General features: G+C 40.9%; 2 non-coding genes across 2 annotated transcripts; both read right to left on the bottom strand.

Annotated features, from left to right (window-relative positions):
- Window positions 1-9,579: 9,579 nt before the first annotated feature.
- On the bottom strand, window positions 9,580-9,686 carry LOC141645486 (small nucleolar RNA R71). Its single transcript, XR_012544968.1, has one exon. It is a non-coding gene; the product is annotated as a small nucleolar RNA R71 (small nucleolar RNA).
- Window positions 9,687-19,306: 9,620 nt separating this feature from the next.
- On the bottom strand, window positions 19,307-19,413 carry LOC141644505 (small nucleolar RNA R71). Its single transcript, XR_012544120.1, has one exon. It is a non-coding gene; the product is annotated as a small nucleolar RNA R71 (small nucleolar RNA).
- Between the last annotated feature and the right edge of the window lie 6,977 nt (window positions 19,414-26,390).

Raw genomic sequence — 26,390 nt, 5'->3', positions numbered from 1 at the left:
AGGAAATATACGATGAAGCTTAACCCAATGAAATGCAACTTCGGTGTTCGGGCCGGCAAGTTCCTCGGCGTGCTTGTCAGCGCCAGGGGAATTGATGCCAATCCAGTGAAAGTCCAAGCGATACTAGACCCGCCGGAGCCGAGAAATCGAAATGAGGTTATGACGCTGACCGGGAGAATGGCGACTCTTGCCCGCTTCATCTCTCGGTCGGCCGATAAGAGCACTCCGTTCTTTACGGTGCTGAAAGGGAATAAAGACTTTAGCTGGGGAGAGCAACAGAGCACAGCTTTCAGGCAACTGAAAGCTCACCTTCTGACACTGCCGACCCTGTCCAGGCCGATGCTGGGGGAGACGCTATATCTATACTTAGCAGTCACCTCGGCCACGGTCAGTGCCGTAATCGTCCGGGAAGAAAATAAGCAGCATCACCCAATCTACTTTATCAGCCATACACTGCTGGCCGCCGAAAGAAATTATCCACTTATCGAAAAAGCAGCCCTCGCCGTCGTCGTTGCCGCAAGGAAACTGAAACCCTACTTCGACGTGCATCCTGTGACGGTCTTAACCGACCAGCCATTGGAGAAAGCGTTAGAAAAATTCGAAAAATCCGGCAGACTTATCAAATGGGCAGTGGAGCTCTCCGGTTTTGGCATCCAGTACAAGCCGAGACCCTCGATAAAAGGGCAAGCGCTTGCAGACTTCCTGGCGGAGTGCACATATCAAGAAGAATCACATCCCGGTGTGTGGGAAGTGTATACCGACGGGTCCTCCACGGCGAACAGCTCAGGAGCCGGCATCCTTATCACCAGCCCTAACGGGGACGAGTTTGAGTACGCCTTGAAGTTTACCTTCTCGGCCTCAAACAACGAATCCGAATATGAGGCGGTGATAACTGGAGTCGAGTTAGCTAGAGCTGCCGGGGCGGAGCATATTGTGTTGAAGACAGATTCACTTCTAGTGACCAATCAAATCAGAGGAGAGTATGAGGCTCGAGACGACGGGATGGTAAGGTACCTGGAAAGGGTCAAAGCTGACACTGCAAAATTGAAATCTTTCCAAATACAGTGCATCCCCAGGTCTGAGAACAACCGAGCCGACGCTCTCTCAAAACTTGCCAGTTCAAGCATCAAGAATGTCAGTCGAACCGTGCTGGTGGACATCAGGAATGCTAAAAGCATCACTGAGACCGTCGGCATGGTGGGCGACATCAAAACCGAGACGACGTGGATGACTCCGATAATGAAATACAAACTTACAAAAGAGTTACCAGAGGACCGCAGTCTCTCTCAGAAGATAAGAAGGATCGCCGCAAGGTACTTGGTATTTGAAGGAGAATTGTATAGAAGGTCCGTAATAAGACCACTTTTGAAATGTGTTGGCCCAGCCGTTGCGGAGCTAATACTGACAGAGATTCACGAAGGCATCTTTGGACACCACATGGGGGCGAGAACGCTGGCCCAAAAAGCTCTCCGAGCCGGCTACTTCTCGCCTACCATGTTGAAAGATTCCAGAGCAAAGACCAAGAAGTGTAAGAATTGTCAGATGCATGCTCCGGTAATACGTGCACCTTCCCGAGACCTACAACCGGTACTTAGTCCCCTACCATTTGCACAATGGGGGATGGATTTACTAGGACCATTTCTGACGGCCTCCGGAGGAAGGAAATACCTGATCGTCGCCGTTGACTACTTCACCAAATGGGTCGAGGCTGTCGCGGTACCTGCCAAGACCACGACGGCCGTAAGAATGGTGATTTGGGAGAACATCATAACTCGTTTTGGGTTACCCCAAGTCATGGTATTTGACCACGGCCGAGAGTTTTGGAGTGACATGGTGATGAACTGGCTGGAATAGCTCGGTATCAAATTCGCATACTCCTCCGTCGCCACCCTCGAGCAACGGGCAAAGGCGGAGGCGGCTAATAAAACAATATGGAACGGGTTGAAAAAGAAGGTTGAAGATCTAAAGGGAAGGTGGGTGATGAACTACCCGGCGTCCCGTGGTCACTTCGAACCACGGAAAAAGAAGCAACGGGGGTGTCCATTCCACCTTGTCTATGGGTCCGAGGCCGTCCCGCTAATTGAAAGCGGTGCCGAGCATTTAGAACGCAAACCTTTGACCCGATCGAAAATGAGGAAGGCCGAGAGCCTCCCTAGACCTGGTCGAAGAAAGTCGAGATACGGCACGGCTCAACTTGGCAGTATATCAAAACCGAATGAGAAGAGCATACAACCGTAGGGTCCACAAAAGGGACATAAGAGTAGGAGATCTAGTCCTAAGAAAGTCGGCCGCAACAAACAAAGGAAACATCCATGGAAAAATGACGGCCAACTGGGAAGGACCCTACAGAGTGGTTGAAGAAATGAGGCCGGGGACATACCGGCTCACAGACATGGAGGGAGTGCCTCTAATGAGCCACTGGAACACAGACAACCTTAGAAAATACTTCATATAGCGGCGGAGGTGTCCGAGACCGTTGTGGGCACCCCAAAGCGTGATTATATCTAATGAAGAGTGATCCAAGTTTTCCATCAAAATGAAGAGTCCCCTCCGTAGTCGTACCAAGGTAGACGCCACGGCCAAGGTCGGGCAGTCACCACAATGGCAGTTGATACTCGCGAAAGCGACTAACATTCTTAGTAGACGCCAACTGGGCAGTCACTACCAATGAAGTTGATACTCGCGAAAGCGACCAACATGCTTAAGAAAGTATAAGTACAGTTGAGAACGCAAATCTGACTGCCCCGGCCAATCCGGGAGTGGTAGAGGAAGCGATCAATATGTCTATAGATACGAACGCTGCCGAGCCGTAACCTCGATTGCCTCGGCCAAAGCCGGGAGTGACGGGGAAACAACGACCGATACGCTAACATGTTCACAACGGCAGTTGGGAAGCGCAAATCTGACCGCCTCGGCTAAGACCGGGAGTGGAGGAGGAAGCGACCGACATGCCAACATGTTTGAAGACATGTTTACAACAGCAGTTGGGAAGCGCAAATCTGACCGCCTCGGCTAAGACCGGGAGTGGAGGAGGAAGCGACCGACATGCTAACATGTTTAAAAACGTTTAAGTACAGTTGAGATACGCAATCTAACTACCTCGGCCAGGCCGAAGGTAAAAACAAAAAAGCGCTCAATATGTTAAAAACGTAAGAAGACAAATCAATGGAGAATGAGATCAAAGCCTCGGCCAAGCCGAAGGCAAATAAACAAACTTTATTAAAAAAATGTTTACAAGGCAAAACAAAGTCGACGGCCGTCCCCATAGGGATAGCCTAAATACAACCTACCAAAGTTTATCAAAAAAAGAGAAGGTACAACAAAAGGTTACAAACATAAGACTTGAAGCGCCAAAAAGGATGGCAGGGAGGAAAGGCTTAATAGTTGGCCCCCAAACAGCTGAAGCTGTCAGAAGGGCCGGGTGAATTTGGTGACGACCGCCCATCTGCCTATGCTTGTTGCTGCTCGCCACCGGCAGCAGTAGCAGCATCACTAACGGTGGATGGCGCAGAGGAGAGCTTGGCAGCTTCACTGGCCTTTGCCCTCTCAGCCTCCTCTCTGGCCTCCTTCACCATAGCATCCCGGGCCGCCTTCTCCTCGGCTTCCTGAGCAGCCTTCGCTGCCTTCGCCTCATCCGCAGCCTTGGCCTCCGCAGCAGTCAAACTCTTGCCACGGGAAGTTGCCTTCTGGAAGGAGCTCTTTGATCATATCCCTGGTAGCATCTTCAGCTTGGTCCCGGTACTGGGCACACATGTCAGGGATGATGACGGTCTTCAGCGTCTCAATGTCCTTCTCCCTCAGAGCAAGGATAGCCTTGTTGTTCTTATGCTCCTTCGCCTCAGCTGAATGCAAGGTCTTCCATATCTCCTTCTGCCCAGCCATGGCGTTATAGTCGCCCTCAAATTTGTCCCGCTTCTCCCGCAACTTAGCGGCATCAGCCAATGCAGCCTCAACCTTGGCCCTCCCGGCTAGGACCGCCTTCTCAGCGTCCTCCCTAAGCTTTCGCTTAGCGAGGAAATCATTTTTGGCGGCCTGGAAGTTCGACCTCTCTGCCTCCTTCTTAGCGGCGGCAAGCTCGAGACTAAGCCGTTTAAGCGCAGGGGAAGCTCGAGCCATGACCTTTTCTTGCTTAATAATATGAGCACCGGCTAGCTCAGCCCACTTCACCAGCCTCTTGGACAACCTTATGCCTTCCGCCGTAAGCTGAGCGGGGGAAACCTTCTGGGATGAGGAATCAACGGTGACATTCTTACCGCCCGTCTGCACAGGCTGCTTCTCCAACTGCTGTTCAGTGAGAACGATAGCCGGCGACGGCTGATCTACAAAAAATCCAGACAAAGCATCCATGTCAACATTCATTAACATGTCAGAGAGCCTGTCATCAGGAATGCCCAATGAACCTGCTAAATCCGAGCCGTGGGTTAGATCCGTTGCCACTTTTCTCTTATTTGAAGGAGGAAGACCCTCTACAACGGTGACCTCCTCTTCAACATCGACGACCACCTGCTCCTTTTGGATTACGAGGATTGAAGATTGAGCTGGAGTTAACGCCGTTGCCGCCGTAGACGTTGTCTTTGGTCTCCAGCGCGGCACGTTACCAGCAATCTGCGCTTGAGCCGCCGCCACATCCATCGCCTTCAACTGATGCTCCATAAGTTCGTGAGGGGCCGGTCTGCGATCACGTGGCGCGGCCTTAGGATGCAGCTCAACAACTCTCCCGTTCTCGTCAAGTCCCAACCTCTCGAGGACGGAGACAGGCGATTCCGGCCAAATCGGTCCGCAAAAGAAACGAAGCGGGAGTTAAGCAAAAGAAATAAACCAAGGCTCAAATACGAAACATAAAAAGCAAAGATGGGCCTCATACCGACCCCACTCACCCTGGCCGAGGGCCGGGATGAGGCCGACGTGGCAAAGCGGCTCATCCTGAAGAACGATCTGCGTCGGGGGCATCCATCCCTTCGGCGTGCCATCCTTCTCAGCCTCAAACAGCCTCATTGCCCGCGTTTCGTCCTCATTAAGATAGACCTTCAAGGCGTCAATCTTAAGCTTATTCCGGGAGACATATCTGTCATGCTCCCCCTGACTCTCACACCGCAAATTAACGCGGCTTTGAAAGGACCGGGGCAGCGGATAGTCCTCCGGAACCTCGACGTATACCCACCGCCCCTTGCAGTCCTTGCAAGATGTCAACTTGGAAACGGTAACATAACCCGCCTCGGTCTGTATGCTATACCACCCCGTGCCACCTAGGGTAGTCTGCCGAAGATGGTGGAGCCGGCGGAAGAGGTTCACCATTGGGGCCTCCCCTTTAAAAAGACATAACCATACAAAGCCAACAATCGTCCTAATGGACAACGGATGCAGTTGGGCCACGGCGACATTCATGGCTTTAATTATGGCAGCCACGTATTCATTAAGAGGAAACCAGAGCCCATACTCCAAGTGTCTGATGTACACGCCGATACAACCTTCGGGAGGGCAACAGACGACCTGATCACCCTCAGGAACAATTATTCTATACCCCCTGCCGAAGGAGTAATGATCTTCAAAAAGGTCAGAACCGGAACAACTAGCGAACTTGTTCGTCCAAGCACGATCAGGATTGATCGAACATGCGTCGCCGTGCCACGAGAAATACGGCCACTTTACGACAGAAGGGGTCGCCTCATCATCGTCATCATCAATACCCTCCAAAAATCTTGCATCAATTTCAGGAGAAGGAGACTTGGGGCCCCCGAACCCTATCGGGGTGACGACCAGTGGCTCCTGCTCATCAGGATGCGACGGTTCGCCCCCCGGCGCAGAGGTACTAGGCATAGCATCAGCAGAAGACATAGTGGCAACAATTATTTAAACAAGTAAAAAGTTGGAAAAAATTTGTTTGTTTACCTTGGAAGAAAGTGTTACGCCGAGTAACGCTTTGAAGACTAGAGAGAAATTTCTTCGAAAAAGCTAAGAGAGAGGAAATTTTTTGAGAAAACAAAGTTTGATGGCCAAAATGAGGGGGTAACTGCTCTATTTATAGAGCAAAGCCCATGAGGCGGACCAATCAGGGCAAAGCCCATGAAACGTCCACCAATCAATGCCAAGCCACGTGTCAAGCATGCAGCCACGGAATCTCAATCGACATACATTTATTCTTTCTTAACTTATAAGATATTATTTTTGTAAAGATAGAAGGAAAAAATTGAGTAAATCTTTTAAAATAATATTTGATTAGAGATTTGTTATCTCTTTATTATTTGATTTATTACTTTCTATCTTATAAAAATATTAGGGATGAATAGTGCTGTGAATAGTAAAACATGAATAGTGCCGTGAATAGTAATTTCCTTCTTGCACAATAAATCTTTGCTTGGATAAGGGTTAAGGTATTAGGATAATATTTGTTAGAGATTTCTTTATCTCCTTATATTATCTTTCCTAATCTCCAAGATATTGGTGAGTTGTTAAAATAGGAAAATATTATTTATTAAGGCAAGTCTTGGAAAAGAATTAAGGAAAGATTTAACCTAATTCCTTCTTGCTTTACAAGACACCACACGGCATTTAGGATTTTTGCTAAACCAAAACCCTTGCTCCTCTTTTACTATAAATACTCCATACTTTACATCATTAAAAGTAAGACCTTTGAGCATAACTTTCATATATTTTCACAAAACAAAAACCGTGTTTTAAAGCAAGAAAACTGTTTTGTTTATTTTCGAAAAAGGTCGTGTGAATTATAAACTTGTGCATTCGTTCTTTCATTATCGTTATAAGATAATAGTGCTTAATTGATTTCTTACTCGTTCATTAACGTGAACTTTTAGTAGAATCATTAGTGCTTTCTTATTAGCGTAAGTTAGTCACTCGAGTATTTAACGGTACTCATTGAGTTACAGCTAGAGATAGTTGTACGAGTTGGGTTAGTAAATTTGTAATCCGGAGAAAGGTACTAAATTTATTAATCGAGAATAGTGGACGTAGGTTTAGACTTGTGAAACTGAACCAGTTCAAAAATCCGTGTGTCTATCTTTCTTTCGTTTATTTGCTTTGCTTTTAATTCGTTAATTAGTTAATTAGTTAAAGTTTAATCAATAAACTTTAAATAATTAATTATACATACATAGTCGAAAAAGCTTTCAAAAGTTTTAAATCCCCAATTCACCCCCCCTCTTGAGTATTTTGGATCAATAGACTCTTCAATATTCTTTGAGGTTTTGTTTTCTTGGTAGGAGAGGAGTGCAAACCTTGCATTTTCATGGCAAAATGGAGCTAAATTGATCGAATCTAATGACCAAGCATCAAAGAGAAGACAAGACTAGAAGGCCTTTGTACATATTATAGTAAATGGGCAATGATGAAGAAATCCTTGCATCCCCGACTAAATCCCGGAGGATTATTGGAAGAAGAAAAGAAGGAAAGGGAGCTGTGACACAATCCGCCCGTCCAACTAAGAAGACGCCCATCCAAGACGAGGGAAATCCGAGCGTCTTTGCAGAAGGGACGCCCGTCCAGCAACGCCACAATCCGCTCGTCCTACCCAACAATCCGCCCGTCCAACCACCAGGTAATCCGCCCGTCCCGACACCTTGGACGCTCGGATTCCCTTACAGTCCCATATGTCCTTTCTTCATGCTCCATGAAAGATGCGCATATTTATGAAAGACCGGCAAAAAGGAGACCGACATCTCTTTTGAGAGGAGCGATTTCTCAAGGACTTAATCGTCATTTAAGCCCTTAGTAAACCCTAATTTGTGTACCTAATCCCCACTATAAATACCCCATTAGTCTAATTAGATAATCATGTTCTTCTTATCAATCGCTAGTGTAGTTTATATCATCCTAATCTCTTCTTAATCTTGTAATCAACTTTTAATCAAGTTTTAATACAAATCTCATTTCCTTAATTTCTCTTTTGTTCATCTTTTATTTTGGGTAATTGAAGATTATTTGGGTTATTATTGGGAGATTGACAACCTTCCAATCAATCATCAAGTACTTCTAGTATTCTTTGCTTTATTTTGGAATCATTAGTAGGTATAATCCTCTTAATCCTTTTTAATTATTGTTAATCATCTTCATTTATTCATCATGTTTTGCTTTGTTAATGTGATTGACAACCTTATTAACATGCTAAATTTGATAATGAGTGAGTAGTTTCTTTAACTAGGGTTAATGGGTAATTAGGAGAAACCAACATGGGGGATGATTCATGCTTAATTTTATTTTTTTTCATAGTTTATTTGCTTGCTTGTTGTGATCTCAACTTATGCAAATGTTATGTTTGATGAAATGCGAGCCTATGAATCCTTGCATTTTTTACCCATCACTTACCTTTTCAATGAGACTTGTAAGACATAAACCAACTCGAGTCTCATTAGACCATGCATATAGTTGAGTAGGAGGGATTAAGTCGACTTGTAGGTGTTGTAAAATCTAATCGATTCGGCTCCGGGACCCAAACCTTCCTAGGATTGTAAGATATAAACCAACTCGATCCATCACAACAATAATTGCTTGCTTATAATTTGAGAATATGTTTGTATGATCAATTCCCATGAATCCCCTATGACCCCATGACACCCTAGTGCTTTTAATCAATAGTTTACATCCCTTTTTAATCATCTTGCTTATTTACTTTTATTGCTATTTAGTTTTACTGATCTTCTCATCTCAACCCCAAATCGTGACAACCCTAGACACCGCTACTTGCAATCGAAAATCCTACATCAATACCCGTCCCTTGGGATCCGACCTTTACTTGCCTCTTTACTAATAGTACAGTTGTTTGTGAAGTTATAAATATTGTTTTGGTCTAGGTGCTCCTAACGACAAGTAACCGAAAAGTAAAAGCTCCGAGTGAGAAATTTTGACCGAAAATGGTGCCGTTGCCGGGAACGGTGTTAACTTGATTTGATTTTCTTAGATTGTTATTAGTTGTGGCTTTCTTTGCCTTGGGGAAGTAAAACTCCTCAAGGTTTGTTCTAATTGTTTTAAAGTTGTTTGATATTTTGCATGTCTAGAAGGTCACAAGGTAACTTGTTACCCTTTGATCACGAAATTGAAAGGACTTTGACAAACAATAGAAAACTTTCTAGAGGTACTTTGAGAGGTATAGGTGAGGTTGTAGATATTCAAACAAATACTATTGAGTTCATCAATCCTTTTGCAAGAGAAGGTGAGGAGAACCCAACACCAAATCCAACACAAAATCAACCCACAATGCCTAAATTTTCATCACATTCCGTAGCAACCGAGGAGAACCTACCCAATGGTACTCCCACACCACAACACTTAACCGGAAATTTCATTGCAAAATCCGCATTTATCCAATTAGTTTAAAGAAGCCAATTTGGGGGGATGCCTAGTGAAGACCCTCACTCTCACATGGAGACTTTTTGTGACTATTGTGATGCGATTTCACAAACCGGTGTGACTCAAGACCAAATTCGATGGGTCTTATTTCCTTTTTCTCTAATCGGCACCGCAAAACAATGGTTGAAAGGCCTTGATAAGACTACTCTTGGAATTGATTCTTGGAAGAAGTTGGCTCTAGCTTTCTACAAAAAATTCTACCCTCCGGAAAAGACTAACATGCTAAGAGCTCAAATTACGGGTTTTAAGCAAAGGAATGAAGAATCTTTGTATGAAGCTTGGGAGCGATTCAAAGGAATTTGTCGCTCATGTCCTCATCATGGACTTAGCGAGTGGTTTTTAGTACAACAATTTTGGAATGGTCTTTATGAAGACTCAAGAAACATTCTCAACATGGGATCAAATGGTATGTTCACCGAAGTTGACGATAATCAAACTTAGAACAAGATTGAGGAAATGGCTGTCCATAATTCACAATATAGTAGACCTCGCAAGGCTACTAGAGGAGGAAAGCATGAAGTGGACTCTATTACTCAATTGGGTGCGCAACTTAGTGCTCATATTGATACCATAAACTTGAAGTTTGAGAAGGCTATGACTAAACTTAAAGAAGCCTCAAAATCAGCAAAGCATCATGTTAATGCCATGGTAGCATCTTCATCAATCCCAAGTGGGATATGTGAGAATTGTGGAACTTTAGAACATGACCAAAGTGAATGTAGGGGAACTAATGAGCAAGTAAATGCTTTTCAAGCATACAAGAGTGGTACCCCTTATTCCAATTATTACAATGAAAACACCAAATTCCACCCAAATCTCTCATATAAAAGCCAAAATGTTTAAAACCCTCAACAAACATACACCCCACCTCCCATGAGAAACCAAAATCAAAGACCCTTTTACAACCAAAACCAAGGTTATCAAAATCAAACTCCATACAATCAACAAAATGACCAAGGTTTTGACGTTCAAAAAGCGGGCCTCCAAATGCAAAAGAATCAACAAGAGTTTTTCACTCAAATGCAAAAGGATAGTCAAGCAAAAGACATCACCATCAACAACATTCTAGCCCACACAAAAATGTTGGAAACTCAATTGACCCAACTAGCATCTTCGAGTTCTCAAAGACAAAAGGGGCAATTACCACCTCAAAGTAATCCCCAAAGACATGAAACAGTTAGTGCCATTTACTTGAGGAGTGGTACGAGATATGAAGGACCAAAGAAGAAAGTTGAGGATGAAGTTGTGGAAGCTAGTGACAAAGAAGAAGTTGTGCAAAACTCCAAAGAAAATGAACCAACAAAAGAAGAAGTTTCAAAGAAAAGTGAAGAGAAGGCCAAAGAGAAGGAGCTCATTGTGATTAGACTTCCATTCCCAAGTCGTCAAGCTAAACCTAAATTCGATGTCCAACTTGGAAAATTTATGGAAATTGTGAAGAATTTGGAAGTCTCGATTCCTTTCACGGAATTAATCAATCACGTACCGGCCTATGCAAAGTACATGAAGGATATCCTTACGAAAAAAAAGTCGATCAGGAAGCTTGAAACTATCGCCTTCACTAAGGTGAGTAGTGCAATCCTTCAAGGGAGTCACCTCCGAAACTTAAAGACCCGGGAAGCTTCTCAATACCATGTACCATTGGCGACACCACGATCAACAAGGCTTTGTGTGATCTAGGAGAAAGCGTGAGTGTTATGCCATATTCGGTTAGTAAAAGGTTAGGGATGGGAGAGCTTAAATGTACCAACATCACACTCCAAATGGCCGATAGATCGACGAAGACATCGTTAGGGATATGGGAAGATGTTCCCGTGAGAGTTGGGAAATTTTTCATCCCGGTGGACTTTGTCATCGTTGACATGGAAGAAGACTCCAATATTCCGATCATTCTAGGTCGACCTTTATTTCACACCACGGGTGCGGTGATAGATATGAAGCACGGAGAGCTCACTCTAGAAGTGGGAGACGAGAGCATAACTTTCAATCTTGACAAGACCATGAGAGCTCCCCGTTTGCATGAGCCATGCTTTATGGTTGATCACTATAGCCGGAAGGATGATAGGAAGAAGTCGGAATTCCAATGGAAAAATAAAGTCGATGATGCCCCATTCAAAGAGCAAGAGAATAGCAACAAAGAGAGCTTGAAAAGCTCACCCATGACAAGTGAAGAAGATGGCCTCATTGGCCAAAACAAGAAAGAAGGAGAGTTGTCTCTATCAACTCAAGAGATTTTTAATGATCAAGTAGACAAAGTTTGCGGTCTTTGGGATGATGAGTTCGAAGGGATATTCAATCCCTACATTGGTAATGCTATGAACCAAGACCATCATGGAGAACAACAAGTGCAAAGATCTATTGAGGATCTTTATCATGACAATGAACAAGCTTTCTACTACTTCTTCAAGGTGTTGAGTAACATCAACAACACCTTGAACATGCTTCCTTGACATCTCACATTGGATGAGAGTTTGGTGGAGTCCTCCCTAAACCACCATTTGTAAATATTCTAACTCCCTAATTGCATTTCAATTTTTACATTGCATTTTTGTCATTTTTGGATTTATATCTTTGTGCCTTGATCAAGATATTCATCATTTTTGAGAGAAGTGAGGGAGGGACTTATGATTTTATTGATGTGTAGTGCTTTGACTTAGTGTGGGGATAGCAATTGCCTAGGCTAATCATGCCTTTGTAGTGCCCCTACAATGAAGAACACGACCATTGAAGAATGAAAGTGTTACGGGTTATGCAGCACCCACGGATGGACCTGAATCCGTGTGGACAGGGAAGAATCTGAGCGTCTCAAAAGGGAATCCGCTCGTCTAGCAGAATCCGAGCATCCTATGTCACAAAACGCTCGTCTGGCTGAGCTGTGGAATTCAAAGAAATGGTCTGTTGAAGAATCCGAGCGTCCCAGTGAAGAATCCGCTCGTCTGATACAAGACGCTCGTCTTGCAGCAAAGACGCTCGTCTTTATGCTGTTGGATTTTAAGAAATCACCCTATAACAGAATCCGAGCGCCTTTTGAAGAATCCGCTCGTCTCAGATTTAGGAATCCGCTCGTCTTTTCACAAAGACGCTCGTCCCATAGCGTCTTTTTCTGAAGCAAATCGTGCAGAATCCGAGCGTCCCAGACACCAATCCGCTCGTCCCTGCTGCTGTTTTCAAAATTAACGGGTCTTTTAAACCCTTACTCCCTCATTCATTTTCATTTCTTTTTCATTCAAACACTACCCACTACCCAAAAACCCCCAAAACCCTCATCCTCTACATCAACAAAATAAGATTTCCTCAACCAAACTCAACAAAATCAAATCCAAACTTCCCCACAACAAAAATTAATCACTCCTTTTACAACAACAACTCATTCAAACACCAAAATCTTCAACCTTTGAGTCGATTTTTAAGAAACAAAGCAACATTATTTCATCTTAAATCGATTTGGGCATAATTACAAATTGAAGATTTCATTCTCTATTTGGTGTAATCAACAATGGCAAGAACTAAAGGAGGTAACAAGGCACCCCCAAAGAAGACATTTTCAAAAAGGCAACAAACTCTTCAAGCAAAATAATTGTCTAAGGCATTGGTAGTTCATGAGGCAAGGTTGGAGGTTCAAAAAGGCCCCCTATGGAAGCTACAACATCAACAACTCCGGTCATTGAGCAATTATCTAATTATCCGGAGGTAATTTTCACTTCCAACTCTCATAGGGATAAATTTGTTCTCTTTGCTAAGAAGACCGTTATGCCTCCAAAATTTATTTGTGAAGATGCTTTTTCTAAGTTGGGTGTTCTTGAACAAACCAAAACCTTCTTTGAGGCAATGGGATTGGGTAAATTTTTCACCATGAAAGAATTGACATACCCTCCCTCACATTGGAATTTTTGAGTTCCTTGAAAGTTACAAGAGTGGAAACTAGAACCCACATCGAGTTTCGTCTTGCAAATGTCAATAGACGAATCACTTTTGGTGAATTGAGTAAGATTTTAGGCCTTAGTGATACCCCGTACTATCACAAGATCCCCGAAAAATATGACCCCGCTCCTCTTTGGGAGGCAATTTCCGGAAAGAAATTTGTGCGCTTTCATGATTGTCGTGTTATATTAGTTCACCATCCGGGCATTAGGGTATGGAATAAGGTCATTGGGAACACTTTGATAGCAAGAAATGGCACTAATCATCTTACCAAGCTCGATTTTGTTCTTCTTGAGTCGGCCTTGAACGTAGAAAGGGAATATACTAAGCCATACAATGCTCTAAGACTTTTGGTTGAAAGATGGCTTAATGTTGATTGTGGTAAAGAGGGCACCGCTTTTATCGTGAATGGAGGACTAGTTACCTATTTGGCCAAGTACTTTGACCCAAATTTCAACAAAGACAAGACTTATGTGGCGGTCAAAGGGGATCATCTCATTGATATGGACACCATGATTCACAAGTTCAAGTGGGTTAAGCATGCATCTCTTGACACCAAATATGGGTGGCTAACCAATGAGGCTAGGTCCTTCACTTTGCCTTCAAAGATTTGCCGATTGAGTGTTCACCGACCAAACTACCTTCTTCCATTCTCCGAGGAAACCGAGTACATTATTCAACAACAAAGAGGCAAGATTGATGAGCCCTCCTCCTCCATTGTCACACCACCCTACCCATTTGAGTATCACGAGTTCAAACCCAAGGATGTCGAGGTAGGAAATGATTACATGACTCTACTCATGAGGGAAATGCACAAGCAAGCTTACAATGATAGAGTGGATGCTTACAAGGCCCAATATCCGCCCCTCCTACATCTAGCTAGGCAAGGACTTCTTGATCCATCATGTCCTTTGCCTAGTTGGGCGGATAGGGAAGTTTTCTTTCCTAGCACCTCTAGTGGTGGAAGACCGGGTGGAGAGGAGAATGTTGATGAGGGTGTTGATGAAGAAGGTGAAGAACAAGAGGTTCAAGAGAATGTTGAAGAAGAAGAAGCTCAAGATGAGGAAGGAGAAGAAAGTGAGGAAGAGCAAGGAAGCGAAGTGGGAGTGGAGATGATTCCACTTCTATGGAGGAAAATGATGATATGATGGAGGATTAGCAAACCTTGGAGACTCCTACACTCTTTTACCCCTCTTACGGTTTGTCTACTTCTTTTGTTTTCTTTATTGTATTTTGATCATTTGATTGAGGAGTCCTAGCAACATGGAGGACTAACACCTTGGCCTCATTAAGGTGTTCTTTTTATTGTTCCCATATGTAAAATCCAAAATGACAATTTGTAGTTTCATGCATTGCATTCCGTGTGCATGAACTACCCCGAAATTCAAGACGTTAGAAATAATGTCTATCTTGGTTTGGGGAAGTCCATGCATACGCATTGAGAGGTAATCTAAATTACGCTATCCACCATAACAAAAACTCATGCATCATGTAGTGTAGCTTAGTATAGCTTGCATTTAGTTTAGAAATCATGCATCATAGTTGCATAATTTCCTATCGTATTGGCCATTGAGGACAATGCCCATACTAGTGTGGGGATGGGAAATTCTAACTTGACTTTTATTCAAAAATTCAAAAAAAAAATAAAAATAAAATTCGAAAAATCAAAAAATTGAAAAATTGAAAAATCAAAAACATGTTCATTTCCTTTGTAGTGTAGTCTTGTATATATTGTTTGTATATATCATGTTTGTTCATCCTTGTTCACATTGATTGACTACGCCACATCCGAGACATGAGGATATTGAAGACCGCATGGTATGATCTTTCCAATCTCCTTTTTCTTCTTTATGTTAATGACTATGTGGCTTTATTTTGATTGATGCTGTATAAACAATGTGAATTTAGGACTTGAATTTAGTTTATATGGCATACTAGTTGGTAGAATCATATGCATTAGGATGTATAAATGTTAGTTGCATGATGGCATGTAGTTTGCATGTTAGAAAAATTTTGTGAAACCATCTACTTGGGAAGCTTGACAAGTGTATATAGGCCCTAGTAGATGTTTTTTCTTCTTAAGACTTTGCTTGTTAGAATACTTGTAAAACACCCTAGGATGTGTCATGCTAGTATCCTTTGACTCATGGATTAAGGCCGAGTCAAGAGTACCTTGTAGTGTGATAACTCCTTGGCTACCGTTTATTCCAAGGTGACCCCTAAAACCATGCAACCATCATTCATCCATGTTCTACCATATTTTGTCATCAAAGGGAATGGGCACAAAAAGAAATTGTTTAAAAATTTGAGTTCAAGAAAAGAAAAGAAAAGAAAAAGTTTGCTAAATGCATCAAAAGAAAAGAGGAGTAACAAAAAAAAAATGGGAACTCTTATGCTTCAAATATAAGGCACCCTCGTTACTAATTGGGGTGACTTTGAAAATGTTCAAAAGAAAAATGCAAAAGTTGAAAAGTTGTCAAGTGTTGAAATGCCAAAAATCAAAAGAAATGGCAAAAAGAAAATATTCTCAAATGTTATATGCCACAAGAAATTGGGGGGAAAAACAACAAAAGCAAACTCCCAAATAAAACTCAAATACTATCGATCCCTTTATCCATCGTATCCATTTTTGTGCATGGTAGAGAGGGGACGACCCTTCTTCTTATCTAGGCAAGAGGGGGAATTCCACGATCCTCTAGTGTTTCTAACACCATAGGGAGTCCATTCTTGACAAAAGCATTTAACGATTGAGGACAAAGGTACCCTAGCTTGACACAACTTGGAGGTGATTTGTTGGTATCCTTCTAGGCTTAGTAGTTTGAAGAAATTGCATCTATGAAGGAGTGTGTACCCTTGAATTGCTTCCCTTGTAGATAATTTCCGCCACTTAGATGAGGAAAGTGGCTATTTTTTTTGTAGATGCATCCATTACTTGATTTCGTGTGCTTAATGTTTGGATGTGTCGCCATTTTGGCAAGACCCACCTTGCCTTGCAAGAAGGCATCCTACCTCATGGTTGTCTTGTTGTGAGTTGAAGGGGCGGAGTGAGACCCGCTTATTGTCTCCTATCGGCCATGCTATTAGGTTAGTTTAAATAACGGTCCTAGTTTAGTCACCTCTTTGCTCGGGACGAGCAAAGGTTCGGTTTGGGAATATTTGATGTGACCTTTATTTGAACACATTTAGTCCCCGAATTAGCCTCGTTCCTATGCTTTTTAGTGCATAATTGGGTCATTTACTATCTTTAGTCCTTTGTTTTGCATATTCTTTGAGGTTTTGTTTCCTTAGTAGGAGATGAGTGCAAACCTTGCATTTTCATGGAAAAATGGAGCTAAATTGATCAAATCTAATGACCAAGCATCAAAGAGAAGACAATACTAGAAGGCCTTTGTACATATTATAGTAGATGGGCAATGATAAATAAATCCTTGCATCCCCGACTAAATCCCGGAGGATTATTGGAAGAAGAAAAGAAGGAAAGGGAGCTGTGACACATTCCGCCCGTCCAACCAAGAAGACGCCCGCGCAAGACGAGGGAAATCCGAGCGTCTTTGCAGAAGGGACGCCCGTCCAGCAACGCCACAATCCGCTCGTCCTGTGATGTGACCATAATTAGAGCATATTTAGTCCCCGAATTAGCCTTGTTCCCATGCTTTTTAGTGCATATTTGGGTCATTTATTGTCTTTAGTTCTTTGTTTTGCATATTCTTGGAGGTTTTGTGTCCTTGGTAGGAAAGGAGTGCAAACCTTGAATTTTCATGGCAAAACGAGACTATATTGATTGAATTCAATGACCAAGCATCAAGGAGAGACAAGATTAGAAGGCCTTTGTACATACTAGAGTAGATGGGCAATGATGAGAAAAGATCCTTGCATCCCCGAGGAAATCCCCAAGGATTTTATGAAGGAAAAGGAAGAAAAGAAGAAGAAAGTACGCTGCATGATAATCCATGCGTCTTCTTAAGAAGACGCCCGTCCACCAAGCCACAATCCGTGCGTCTTCCTTACAAGACGCCCGGGCAGCAGCAACCAGAAGACACCCTGGCAGAGACACAAGAATCCGGCCGTCCCGAGCCTAAGACGCACGGATTCCAAGGCAGCACAACTTCGTTTTTCAAGCTTCAAAGAAAGATGCCCATCCTTCCAAAAATACCGGCGTTTCCCTAAGTAGGGACTTAATCGTTATTTAAGCCCTTAGTTAACCCTAATTCCTACACCTAATCCCCACTATAAATACCCCATTAGTCTAATTAGAAGAGCATGTTCTTCTTATCAATCTCTAGAGTAGTTAATATCAATCAAATCTCTCTTTAGTTTTGTAATCAACAATTAATCATGTTTTAATACAAGTTTTATTTCCTTAATCTCTCTTTTGTTCATCCTTTATTTTGGGTAATTGAAGATTATTTGGGTTATTATTGGGAGATTGACAACCTCTCAATCAAGCATCAAGTACTTCTTTTATTCTTTGCTTTATTATTGGAATCATTAGTAGGTATAATTCTCTTAATCCCTTTTGAATTATTGCTAATTACTTTCATTTGTTCATCATGTTTCACGTTGTTGGTATGATTGACAACCTTGATAGCATGTTCAACATGATAATGAGTGAGTAGTTCCATAGCTAGGGTTAATGGGTAATTAGGGGAAACCAACATGGGGAATGATCCATGCTTAAATTAATATGCTTTCATGGTTTATTTGCTTGCTTGTTATGATCTCAACTCATGCACATGTTATGTTTGATGAAATGCGAGCCTATGAATCCTTGCATTTTTTACCCATCACCTATCTTTTCAATGAGACTTGTAAGACATAAACCAACTCGAGTCTCATTAGACCATGCATGTTGTTGAGTAGGGAAGACTAAGTCGACTTGTAGGTGTTGTACAATCTAATCGATTCGGCTCCGGGACCCAAACTTTCCTAGGATTGTAAGATATAACCCAACTAAATCCATCACAATAATAATTGCTTGCTTATAATTTGAGAACATGTTTGTATGATCAATTCCCATGAATCCCCTATGACCCCATGATACCCTAGTGCTTTTTATCAACTGTTTACAACACTTTTTAATTCATCTTGCTTGTTTACTTTTATTGCTATTTAGTTTAGTGACCTTCTACATCAACCCAAATTGTGACACCCCTAAGACACCACTAGTTGCAATAGAAATCTCATCTCAATTCCCGTCCCTTGGGATCCGACCTTTACTTGCCTCTTTACTAATTGTAGAGTTGTTTGTGAAGCTATAAATTGTGTTTTGGTCTAGGTGCTCCTAACGACAAGTTACCGAAAAGATATAGTCCCGACCAAAAATGGCGTCATTGCCGGGGACGGTGTTAACTTGATTTAGATTTTCTTATATTGTTATTAGTTGTGTCTTTCTTTACCTTGGGGAAGTAGAACTCCTCAAGGTTTGTTCTAATTGTTTTCGAGTTGTTTGATATTTTGCATGTCTAGGTCACAAGGTGACTTGTTACCCTTTGATCGTGAAATTGAAAGATGACAACCAATAGAAGACTTGCTAGGAGAAATTTGAGAGGTATTAGTGAGGTTGTAGACATTCAACCAACTATTGAGTTCATCAACCCTTTTGCAAGAGAAGGTGAGGAGAACCCAACACAAAATACAACACAAAATCAACCCACAAGGCCTAAGTTTTCATCACATTCCGTACCCACCGAGGAGAACCTACCCAACGGTACTCCCACACCACAACATCTAACCGGAAATTTCATTGCCAAATCCGCATTTATCCAATTAGTCGAAAGAAGCGAATTTGGGGGGATGCCTAGTGAAGACCCTCATTCTCATATGGAGGCTTTTTTGTGACTATTGTGATGCGATTTCTCAAACCGGTGTAACTCATGACCAAATTCGATGGGTCTTATTTCCTTTTTCTCTAATTGGCACCGCGAAACAATGGTTGAAGAGCCTTGATAAGGCCACTCTCGGAATTGATTCTTGGAAGAAGTTGGCTCTAGCTTTCTACAAAAAATTCTACCCACCGGAAAAGACTAACATGCTAAGAGCTCAAATTACGGGTTTTAAGCAAAGGGATGAAGAATCTTTGTATGAAGCTTGGGAGCGGTTTAAAGGAATTTGTCGCTCATGTCCTCACCATGGACTTAGCGAGTGGTTCTTGGTACAACAATTTTGGAACGGTCTATATGAAGATTCAAGGAACATTCTCAACATGGGATCAAATGGAATGTTCACCGAAGTTGGTGATAATCAAACTTGGAACAAAATTGAGGAAATGGCGGTCCATAACTCACAATATAGTAGACCTCGCAAGGCAACTAGAGGAGGAAAGCATGAAGTGGACTTCGTTACTCAATTGGGTGCTCAACTTAGTGCTCACATTGATACCATCAATTTGAAGTTTGAAAAGGCTATGGCTAGACTTGAAGAAGTCTTAAAATCACCAAAGCATCATGTTAATGCCATGACGGCATCTTCATCAATCCCAAGTGGGATATGTGAGAATTGTGGAACTATGGGGCATGACCCAAGTGAATGTAGGGGAACAAATGAACAAGTGAATGCTTTACAAGCATACAAGAGTGGTACCCCTTATTCCAACTATTACAATGAAAACACCAAATTCCATCCAAATCTCTCATACAAAAGCCAAAATGTTCAAAACCCTCAAACAACATACACCCACCTCCCATGAGAAACCAAAATCAAAGACCCTTTTACAACCAAAACCAAGGTTACCAAAATCAATCTCCATACAATCAACAAAATGACTAAGGTTTTGATGTTCAAAAAGCGGTCCATCAAATTCAAAAGAATCAACAAGAATTTTTCACTCAAATGCAAAAAGATAGTCAAGCAAAGGAAACCACCATCAACAACATCCTAGCTCACACCAAAATGTTGGAAACCCAATTGACTCAACTAGCATCTTCAAGCTCACAAAGACAAAAGGGGCAATTACCACCTCAAAGTAATCCCCCAAGACATGAAACGGTTAGTGCCATTCACTTGAGAAGTGGTACAAGGTATGAAGCACCGAAGAAGCAAGTTGAGGATGAGGTTGTGGAAGCTAGTGACTAGAAAGAAATTGTACAAAACTCCAAAGATGGAGAATCATCAAAAGAAGAAATTTCAAAGAAAAATGAAGACAAGGTCAAGGAGAAGGAGCCCATTGTGATTAGACTTCGTTTTCCAAGTCGTCAAGCCAAGCCCAAATTTGATGACCAACTTGGAAAATTTATGGAAATTGTGAAGAATTTGGAAGTCTCAATTCCTTTCACGGAATTAATCAATCACGTGCCGGCCTATGCGAAATACATGAAAGACATCCTCACAAAGAAGAAGTCGATCCGAAAGCTTGAGACTATCGCCTTCACTAAGGTGAGTAGTGCAATACTTCAAGGGAGTTCACCTCCAAAACTCAATGATCCGATAAGCTTCTCAATACCGTGTACCATTGGCGACACCACGATCAACAAAGCCTTATGTGATCTAGGGGCTAGTGTGAGTGTTATGCCGTACTCGGTGAGTAAAAGGTTGGTAATGAGAGAGCTTAAATGCACTAATATCACACTCCAAATGGCCGATAGATCGACGAAGACACCATTGGGGATATGGGAAGATGTTCCCGTACGAATTGGGAAATTTTTCATCCCGGTGGACTTTGTCATTGTTGATATGGAAGAAGACTCTAACATTCCAATCATTCTAGGAAGACCTTTCTTACACACCGCGGGTGCGGTGATTGATGTGAAACATGGAGAGCTCACTCTAGAAGTGGGAGATGAGAGTATAACTTTCAATCTTGACAAGACTATGAGAGCTCCCCGTTTGCATGAACCATGTTTTATGATCGATCATTATAGCCGGAAGGATGATAGGAAGAAGTCGGAACTCCAATGGAAGAAGAAAATTGAAGATGCTCCATCCAAAGAGCAAGTGAATTATAACAAAGAGAGCTTGAAAAGCTCACCAACGTCAAGCAATGAAGAAGATGACCTCATTGGCCAAGACAAGAAAATGGGAGAGTTGTCTCTATCAACTCAAGAGATCTTTAGTGATCAAGTAGATGAAGTGTGTGGTCTTTGGGACGATGAATTTGAAGGGATTTTCAATCCCTACATTGGCAATGCTATCGATCAAGACCGACAACAAGGGCAAAGATCTATTGAAGATCTTTATCATGACAATGAACAAGCTTTTGATTACTTCTTCAAGGTGTTGAGCAACATCATCAACACCTTGGACATGCCCCCATGACATCTCACTAAGGATGAGAGTTTGGTGGAGTCCTCCCTAAACCACCATTTGTAAATATTTCTAACTCCCTAACTCGCATTTTAATTCTTGAATTGCATTTTTGTCATTTTTGGATTTTTGTGCCTTGATCAAGATAATTATCATTTTTGAGAGAAGAGAGGGAGGGACTAATGATTTCAATTGATGTGTAGTGCTTTAGCTTAGTGTGGGGATAGCAATTGCCTTAGTAGTGCCCCCACAATGAAGAACACGAGATTTTGAAGAAAAAATGACAAGGGATATGCTAATACACGGATGGAACTGAATCCAGGTAAAAGGGGAAGAATTCGAGCGTTTTCAAGGGAAAACGCCCGTCTTCAGGCAACCCGGGCGTCTTGGTCTGAATCCGCCCTGATGGAAATGTAGATTCATATACACTTTAACATACTCATATATGTCGAAATTAATTTGTCATAAAATTAAAACGGATCTTATGCATGCAAACATTAATAAAAGAGGAGAGAAATAATGTCCTTACATTCAATATTTCGGCTATATTGGGCACAAGAGAGATCACCTTTCTCTTCTTGTTCTTGAGCTATTCCAATGGATGAACAAGATCTAAGAATAAGATCTCTGCCTAAGCTTTATACCCAAGGCTTAACACTTAATCTAATTAATATTATAAGTACTAGTATAATATTAATATAGTGAAAATTGAACCAAAAACTTTATAAAACCCTTATGTGTTTTCGGTTTTTAGAGAGAAGAAGAGAGGATTTTATTTCTCTAGAAAATCTCTATATTTGATGATGGAATTAGAATGAATACACTACTAAACATTTTTAGTGTTATTAGGTGGAAAAATAGGAAAAACAATGATGGCATTTTACTTCCCAAAACCGTGTAAGAGGAGAAGGAAAAAGAAGCCAATGCATGGAGAAATTGTTCTTCACAAGGAACAATAGGTTTGCATGGCTAGGGATGCCTTTAATCATTGTGTTTTCCACTAATTATAAACAACATATAATTAGCTAAACACCTTCTAATTTTCGGCCCTTTGCATAATATGGTGTCCATATTATTTTTGTCAATTGTCTATATGTTACATGTCACATGTCACATATATTTGTTTATGTATTTTTATCATATTAAAAATCAACGTATTAATAAAAATACGTCACATACAAAAATTGACTTAGTAATTTCATAATTACTTGTGCCAAAAATTTTACCAATTTATAAATCACAACATATTGTATTTATATCAATTCATTCAATTTAATTGTTACATTAAACAATTTATTTCATCCGAGTAATGATACAATTCAATTACTCGGACCGTATCTTATTTAATCACATTTCAATATGATACGTAAATTTTACTTCCAAAATCGTCCGTCAATTTTCAAGTAATTTAATTAACTCGTAACATTATACGATTAATTAAATAATCAATTAAGTGTATTGCCCTTTAGGTATGACCTAGGGGGTCAACTGATCACCACCGTCACACGACAGTAATGTCAAACTCTAGTCAGCCAATCATTACCGATATATGTTGACCAGTTGTGAGAATAATATTACTTCCCAATTGTATTCTTAAAATGAGATTTAATAATGATATTTAAATCATGTGATCGCACTATTGTTGAGGACACATTTCCCAACAATCTCCCACTTGTCCTCGACAAGTGTGCGTCACCAATTCTCTTGTCCTATTACTATCTCCCACTCAATGCAAGGTGTCTTTCGGTCGTACTTGCAAGTGATCATATCAAGAATGGTTTCCTCGATCTGGAGAATAACTGATTGACCGGATTTATCCACTCGGGATACCTTCCGAGCGTGGCCACGCATTTCGATTCATTACTCCTCGAGTGGCCCCGAGATATTGTTTTAACCCTGACAAGGGGATGGACAATTCCTATCGCACTCATTCCTTTCGACTAGCCACACCCATCATAACCCAAAATATGCCCATTTGACCCCATTTACGAAGGTCGTAGTAACACAAATCAAAGTTAATCGAAACCGAGCCATCTTAGGTGAATAGTCTTTAGTCAAAAGAATCGACTCATTTGAATACTATAGCAACTCTCGCCACGACCAGGCTATATATAAATTGCCGAACTCTATAAGCGGTCATAAGGCCCGACAAAATGTTCCTAACAGATCGCCTATGTGATCGACTAGTCATCTCACATGACTCTATGGCACTTGAACTTGCCATCAATCGCCTCACACTCTAGTCACTTCGAGACGTCACCTCATACAAGTAACTATGGGCAAATACAATGTTAATCCGTGTTCACTTTAACGGGGTTCAATTGTCTCCACAACCCGTTTGGATGTAACAAAGTATAATAAAAGAGTTTTAAAAATAAAACTCGAACGACAAATGCGATTATCACACATGAATAGTCAATGCCTGATTACTATTTCATGTTCTATAATCTAATTTGATCTTGTACGTAGTTGTTCATTTCAATTCAATTGAAATGACATGACTCATCATGTTTAGCCTTTGAGAATGCTTTGGTTAGTAGGTTTTATCAATTTCTTGCACCTTACTCAACCTCACTACATACTCGTTTTCCTTTGTAATGTATACATTTGCATCACAAACTTTTCGAGTACGTGTCGAGATCCAATCAAGACATAGGCCCTCTAGCCTAAGAATAGCTCCCGCTGTTTTCACAGTGTGCGGGACTCATCCTTCTTGCACATCTCATGATCGCAAGTGTACTCAATTTCCGTTATAAATATCTCTCATTGTTCTTTATTGTCTAGAACGATTCTAGAAAATCTACTTCTTAATTATCATAACCACAATGGTATCTTAACCATCCTAATGTGTTTTGATTATGGTTTTGTCGGAAACCATGCGCAACCTCAATTGTCAATTGTCACTTGTGTAACACCCTTACACAAAATTGCATCATAAACACTTTGCATTATAGCCTTAATGCTTCTGCAAGCACTTAAGGACAATCTTTATGGCGTACTTGGCAAAGATTACTTAAATTCGATTTTGAAAACAATTCATCATACTCAAAGTATATGAAGTGTTATACATCATTATTCATTTAATTGATCCGGCGAATGAAGCGAATGGAATCAATCAAATATGTTCAATTTAATTGAACTAGTCATGAATCTTATCAACATAAGACTTCTTCGATGCTAATATCATGTGGATTTGTCTTCATAAATCCGGATATTCAAGATGTATTATAATACTCCAAAAGTCTTAAATCATTCTCAATGATCAATATGTCATCCACATATCGGACTAATTAAAATTTCCGTAACTCCCACTAAACTTCATGTATAAACACAACTTCTCGACTTATCGAGAAATGTTTTATCACATGATCAAAATGTTGATTCTAACTCATTGATGTCCTACTTAAGACTCTCTCTTAAGTTTCACATTATCTTAGGATTGCAAGAATCTTCAAAACTCAAGACATGTATTGAATACATTCCTTCTAATTGAAGAAGTGGGTTTTAGATTCACTCGCTATGTATTTCATAATAATGAAACACAATCCCTAAGAAGATCCAAATAGACTTAAGCATTTCAATTGGTGTAAAAACCCTTTGCAACCAATCAACCTTGAAATCTTTCTTTATTAGTACAAAATCCTTTGCAACTAATCAAGCCTTTTTATTTTGGATTTTCATGGCTCTAAGCCTTAGTATTGAGTTGTGACTTAAACACTCTTATGTAAGTCATTTGTTGATTACCTTCTAGAAGTAATCAACTTGAATCAAACAATTTCTTTTGTAAGTTATAAGCTCTTTACTTTCTTAAAAGTAGCATGAATTCATCATCTTTAACAAGTGACGAATTTAACCTCCTAGGTTTTAAAGAAACAACGTCTTACACAAAATGTCTCATGTAGTCAAGAAAGTCCAGTTTCTCGCGACATAACATCTTTGTGGTTCTTGAGACATAACATCTTGACATAACATCTTTGTGGCTCTTGAATAATTTCTCCCACTCTGTCTTCTAGAAATAAACTTGTATTTTAGAAAGACAGCTTCACGAGCCGCAAACCCGTCGTACTCGTGATAATTGCAAGGGAAAAATGAGCATTTGTTTCTTGTGAGAACTTATAAACATGGTACCCTTACCATTTCATATCTCATATGATTCGTTTTAGTGGAAAAAAAAATTTAGACAAAAATGATAAAATCCCCAAAAGGATCAAGTAACTCAAAGTAACTTGATTGAAATCCAAACCATATCGAATAGCGTTTGATTTCTTATCCAATCACACATTATTCCATGATGCGTGCTAAGAGAGATTAACATGTGATACTATATCACATTTCCTTTGGCTTATATCAAAGTCTTCACTTTGATAATCCCATCACGACTAAATCGTGATTTCTTGAACTCTTTGAAATTCTTCAAAGATTTCTCTATTTACCTTATTAAGTTAACATATTAGTGTCAACTTAAATCGTTGGTAAAAGATAATGATCAACCTATTTTGGATCGATGATTTACAACCTCGATCTCCTTTTCAACCAAAAGGCATGAGACATCTTGTTTTGAATACAAGATACGCATATACCATTAATGATTTAATGGTTTCAAGAGTACTCGATAACTCTTTGCGTTCATCATTCAAAAATTTAAGGTTTAATCTTGGGTTACCAATTTGAGTCTTACATCATCATCATGATATATCATTCTAGTTTGGTTTAGAATATAATCACCTTGATGATGGGCTAGCCATACATCAAATCATGGTGTAAAGGGTCACAAAGGTGAAAACCTCTTTTGTATCTTAACAAGTTTATATTCTTATTTAGAGTTTATGCACTTAATAGTCATAATTAAGTACAACTTTAAATCCAAAAACTAG

This window comes from Silene latifolia, chromosome 2, assembly GCF_048544455.1.
Source record: "Silene latifolia isolate original U9 population chromosome 2, ASM4854445v1, whole genome shotgun sequence".
Classification (NCBI taxonomy): Eukaryota; Viridiplantae; Streptophyta; class Magnoliopsida; order Caryophyllales; family Caryophyllaceae; genus Silene; species Silene latifolia.
Note: the sequence above shows the minus strand (reverse complement) of the source record. Positions and strands in the feature narration are given on the sequence as shown.